Below are 6,312 nucleotides of genomic sequence, written 5' to 3'. Positions count from 1 at the left end.
ATGTTAATTGAGAAAAGCTGAAAGGAGTTTTAGTTTACTCATTATCACATGCTAGAAGAAAGTTTACATGAGAAAACCCTGAAGAGGTGATTTTTTAAATCCAGATTTCACAACTCACGGTGCAAAATGGGTCCCTACAGCTTCCTCTAGAGTAATAATTGCTTTTCACTGCTTGTTGGCTGCCTGTGAAAATTTGATTGCAATAACTCAAAAATGCTCCTCCCAAACTAGTCATATCCACCCATGCTATTCTGGCCTCCATAAAAGTAACAGCCTCTCAACAGCCACTCACAGTGCTGGCTGTCGAGGCCACTGCAAGTGGACGGGGCTGATGTCCTCATGCCTTGAATCATCTGGCTACTAGATGTCCCATTGCTAGCTCCAGGTATGGAGTTCAGGAAAAGCTCTCTATAAGTTTTGCATGTTGGCCAGGTCTTTGGACATTGCTGCATTGCTTCTTTATGAGTTTCAAACTCAGCACCCACTTCACTGGTCACTCTTCCATCAGAGACAATCCCAGTGTGGACTCTCACAGGCTTGAAGAGAAAGAATTTGTAAATGTCATTCTCTGTGGCTTTGTATGGCAGCTCTGTCATGTGGACGCAACGTCCAGTGGTACCACGGACAGTGAACTTCCATCTCTGTATCTGTGATCATACATCCCCGAGAGACAGAACCTGAGGTCTCTTCCAAACAGATGGATGGTGAAGCTGTAGCCATTGCTAAGGCTGCAGTACTCTTTGTTGCCCCCATAGCCTGCACTATTAAGCAGGCTTAATTATTCAGACCTCATCTTCTCCAGGTTCACTGGCTGGACAATGCCAATATACCCCCTGACTGTGCCAGGGCAGTCATAAGACCCTCCCACCTCCACCGCTGTATGGACATGAACTTCAGAGGGGGATCCAAGTCTGACCTAACTTCTTCCTGACTGCTCTTGAGCACTTTCTTCACTATATCTGTGCCTAATTCTTTCCTTATGTTTCTTTAGGGCCTTGTCAGCTAATTCCTGAGAGGCAAGCTGCACAAGGATTTCCTCTGTAAACTTGCCCTTCGGGTCACAGGCAATGTGTTTCCATTTGGCACAATTTTCAACCTGAGGACTGAACAATTTCTTTCTTGGTGCATTCAAATGGGAATCCTTGGAGCCACACAAAGAGTCATTGGAGATGTTGACACCGTTTGGACTGGTGTGCCTCAACATCTAATCCCTTTTGGTTCTGTGGGACTTGGACACCTCAATATACTGGTATCCCATGCTTTCCCTGGCTTTTTTAAGGGCCATTTTTACATCATTTTCTAATTCAAGTTCAACAAAAGCCTGACCACTCTGCCTGCCTTCTCTAGAGTAGATGAAATGAATGCCTGCAGTCCTGTCATGGACTGTGCACTCAGAAAGCACATTCTGCACATCCTCAACAACAGAGCAGGACCAAGCCAGGCCACAGGGCTTGACCACAAAGCCTTCACCTCCCTTGGGTCCCAGCATTATGGACACTTGAAGGGACAGACGTCAAACAATCTTGGGTGCACTTTTTGTGGCTTAAACCACAACACCCAGGGAAGGAATGTCTACACTTGGAGACACTCCTGGTAGGTAATGAATTGTCCTAAATAAGAAGCCATATGGCCATCTTGCCCCAGTGCCCCAGCCCACATCAGAGCAATCAGAGTGGTGGTGCTGGGGCTGGGATGGGCTCCAGCTTTCTTCTTACTGGGAAAGGCCTTTAGTTTAGTAAGTCTTTATTCTCAGGGCACAGGAATGTCACCAGAGCATTTTAAGTAGAAAGGAAACCAGTATGGACTCAGGGAGATTTGTTAGTGAAGACGAAAGAAGACAATGACAAGGTTTTCCATGGAAAACAGTGGAAACGAAAACAGAGTGGGTAGATTTGAGGGCTATTTAGGAAATAAAATGAACATGGGTGTTGGATTGAAGGGAAAGTTTGAGGAAGAAATTCACAAAGGCTAAGGCTCTCCTGCCCTTACATCACCCCACAGTGTTGGTGTCTTGGCTAAAGTGTCTGAAATTCTACCAACATTTCATCCTGGATGAGTGCACAACACATAAAACGAAATTGCCATGAAGTGTAGTCATTGTCAGTATAGGTACAGTGATCTCTCTCTCTCTCTTCAAATTGACAAAATAAAAAGAAACTGCTTAGAAGCAGAAGGATTGGCAGAAGCTCTGGTTATGAAAAGAGGATGGGAGAAGAAACAAAGGAGAATGGTTAGAGCTAAAACACGATCAACATCAAACACTGGTCCAGCTCCTCCTCTTAGGATTATATGGAAATCAAAACACAAAATGAATCTATTCTTAGGAAAAGCAGCTCTGCTTGTTCTTTCAATCACTTTTTGAGGTCTCCTATGAGATTTGACTTACCTAACAATTCAAAATATTTTCACTAAGAATAAGATTTTCACCCTTCTTTGATGTAGCTACAAATTCTCTCATTATGTGAGTTTCTAACCACGTCTCTGAGCTTTACAAGAGTGCAGCTATTGCTATAATCCTACTTCCACTAACCTCTTATGGTGATATTATTAGCCCATCCCCAAATAGTTCACTTTTAGTTTGAAAGGTTTTTCAGTGATTTACTCCATTAATAGCAAGTTGGGAATAGTAACAGTATCAGGAATCACAAATTTCCAAATTAGTTGCTTGACAAGGATAGAAAATAACCTATACTGATATAGGACTACAAACACCAAATAATAATAAATATTATTTAAATATCAGAATGGTACCAAGATATGTTAATCAAATTAAAAAAAATGTTTGTTATATTAATAACATAACATTACTTCACAAATTAAAAAAAGATATGAATCTTTGACCCAGAAAGTCTACATCTATGATTATATTGTATAGATAAATTATAACTTTCACACACACACATACACACACACACACAGTATTTGGAATACTGTGATTTCAGCATGGTTTGACAGAGCAATAAAGCATAAATATCCTAAATGAATTTCAGTAGTTAAAATTATGGTAACAAATTGTGAAAAAAAATGAGATCACTCTGTATGTACTTGTATGGAAGCATCTTCATGAAATATTAATAGTAAAAAAGGTATAAAATGGTTTGTATAATGTATTACTATGTGGAAATAAAAACATGTACATGATTACACATACAAAAGCTATGTTTGAAAAGATCCATAGGCAACTGGTCATAACAGGCCTTCTGTTAAAGACATTCCTTTAGATAGAAGGACAGCATAACTTTCCCCTTCGAGGTTTCATCATATCCCAAAATAAATGACATCTCATAGGGATAGTAAGAGAATAATGGAGATTGATAACAGAAGGAAAAAATAAAGTGAAAATTAAAGGGTTTATATAAATGTATCAAATCAACATGTTGTACACTTAAAACTTATGCAGTGTTATGTGTCAATTATATCTCATTAAAGTTGGTAAGACAATAATGTAAACAGAAACAAGGCAAAACAATAAAGATGAAGGGTTTGAAATATCCTGAAGTGAGATTATCCTACCTTTTGGCAGTTAGCACAAGATTTATACGTTACAGGCAGGTGTGTTAGTCATGAGTTAAAAGGAACCAACAAATAAGAATGTGATGTACGAGGCAAGGCAGATGATCCAGTCCTACTTCTCAGAAATATATAGCCTAAGCATAAGCAAGGTTGTGGTTTGGAATTTTGCAAGGAAAACTGACAGTTAAAACCATTCTCGGAGAACGCATTCCGTTGCTTGGGGTTCAGAACAGAAACCAGCTTTAGGGTAAGGGCTCACAATTCTTGGTGGAAGATTTTCCAAAAGACTTTAACTTTTACAAGGGACATGATAGTATTCCAGATATTTAAAATGTGATTATATTTGTGGTCAAGAACTATGCAATCTGTGTCACTCTAAGGACAAACCAGAGATCAAGATGTTGCCAATAGATGAGGAGTTAGCTTCCATTTCTGGCAGAGTCTTAGAACACTTGGCACTAATGGGAAGCCATGTGAGGTGGTGGGCATTCTAGTATTATACATGAAAAAATAATAAATAAGGCCAGGGAAGTAAATACAGGCATTGTGGCCAAACTTAATGCAGTTAGGCTAGATGACTTTAAGATTTTATGATTCCCTGATAATATATTCCCTGATAATAAAATATATTTTGCCTTAAATATACCAGCACAGCTATGCTTATGAGTATCTGAAGGCAGAAATTAGCATATGCTTCAACATAATCTCACTACCTGGAATTTTTGATGCCACATTTAAAGTAGTGTACATAGAAGGTGCATAAAGTGTAAAGTTACAGATGGAGTTTTATTTTTAGTAGCTGTGCTTATTTCCATTTTGTTCTATGGCATGACTCCTATGTCAAATTCTAGACAACTAGGATTTTGCAAAGAAATTGAGTTTGAAACCTTTTGTTTCCGTTCAATTTCCTGGACACTATGCAAGCATGAAAACTGAACAATGTGATAAAATTTTGGAAGCTAGGCAATAAACACATTACTTTTGTAAAGAAGGGATCCTAGAGAGGTGAAACAAGGAGTTTCATGTGGCTCCCAGGCTTTTGGATTTTGTTGGTTTATAAAATTATTTTTTGTGCTACAGAGAGAGAGGACTAAGAAAGCGTTGTCAATTTTGCTTTTCAACTAAGTCCGTGTTTAAGAAAAAAAGAACAGAGAAAATAACTAAACTCTAATATTGCCAATTGTTTCATAGAAGAAAGAACTTTTACTAGATAAAAGCATAATTCACTCCCTGGGTTCTATGCAAAATTTAAGCACCTGGTATGGTGCTCGTATTAACTGACCAGTCAGAAGAGAAATTAGCTGCTATACTTTGCTGGAGAGTGATGCTTAAGATCACCACTTAATGAATATAATCTTAGAATAAAGCAGAACCCTTTACATTTCAGACCTTAGAGTCATGAAAATCTATTACTCTTTCCTTATTTCTTTCTATTTGTCAGGCGGCATAAAATTTTGATTGACACTTATATGTGTCCACAGACCAGCATTTGCAGTGTTGATTTATGATAATTTTTCTGTGGCAGGAACCCCAAGAGTTGCTCTATAACAAGGCTGTGAGGTGTTTAGAATGTTCTTTAAAAGTGTAAAATGCCAATCTATGAACTCACTCTCTCAGGATTTTTAAAGGAAAAGCTGGTCCTTTAAGAGTGACTCATAAAGTGGGGATATAATATTCAGTGTAGAGGAAAAAATGGGCCACAGAGGACATTTAGTTCTGGAGGAGTTTTCAACCTAACTAGAGAAAGACAACATATGTGTGGGAAATGATGGAAAAATAACTTTAAGACAATTCACCATTAAGTATATTATAGAGGCTTTGATCCAAATATATAAATGCTAAAATAATCTAAAGTAAAGGGCTTATTACATGGAAGTAAATGTAATCTGAGAAGACTTCACAAAGCTTTCCTGTACAAAGTATTTTTTAATTTATAAAAATATTAATTCGCCCATATGTTACAAACAGGTCTTAGAAATCTATAATTAAACACTAGAGGCTTTCAATGTTTCAATAAAGGGTTAGTTAGGGTGAAGAATATCCAGGGTAAATCTCTGCTTTATGCTTATAATAGCATCTAGGGCTTCTCGACACATACTTACTTGATGCTTTGTATCTTTAGATGCTGTAGCTGCTCTCAAAATAGTCTATGGTAAATAGTGAAGTTGATGCATTAAATATTCAATAAAGTCACAATCATGAACTTGTTGGGCATATAAAGAAATGAAAATGATCTTTTCTTGGCTCTTACTCTGATTTTACATTTTAAAATTAGATTTCAGTCAATGCCTTCCAAATTGGTAGCTCTCATCATATTCTGTCTTCATCAAGTACGTTCTGTTTTTACTCACCTTTTTTTAATGGCATGCATCCAAAAGGAAAATTACTTGAATTGAAGAGAAAGATATATTTAGCATTTTTTTTGAAGCAGCAAATCAGAAGCCAAATAAGTGTATATGATTTATCTCACCCCTGTTGGAATCTAAAAAGCACATGGACTTTCTCATGAGATAGACAAAAGCACCTTTTTCTTTTTTCTGACACAAATTATTCCAAACAATTCAGACAATTATAAAATTTCATATTACAGGGTGTATATATTTTCTTCAGTAAGTTTGAAAATGCAACCTTTTAATATAAACTAGAAATACATGCACACACACATACAAACACATGTGTACGCATGTATGTGTACGCATGTATGTGTACTAGAAGTCCTTCTCTCTGTGAATGACAGTTCATTGTAGACTTTTAGTAATGGCAATATCATCAAAAACCAAATTAAGAACCATTGAAAAA

At 37.3% G+C, this 6,312-nt stretch overlaps 1 pseudogene; it reads right to left on the bottom strand.

Moving 5' to 3' along the window:
* Positions 1-227: 227 nt before the first annotated feature.
* LOC140621300 (heterogeneous nuclear ribonucleoprotein F-like) lies at positions 228-1,489 on the bottom strand (annotated as a pseudogene).
* Positions 1,490-6,312: the final 4,823 nt, after the last annotated feature.

The sequence above is a fragment of the Canis lupus genome, chromosome 30, assembly GCF_048164855.1.
Source record: "Canis lupus baileyi chromosome 30, mCanLup2.hap1, whole genome shotgun sequence".
Classification (NCBI taxonomy): domain Eukaryota; kingdom Metazoa; phylum Chordata; class Mammalia; order Carnivora; family Canidae; genus Canis; species Canis lupus.
The sequence above is the reverse complement of the archived record's forward strand: the minus strand, read 5'-3'. Positions and strand labels throughout refer to the sequence as shown.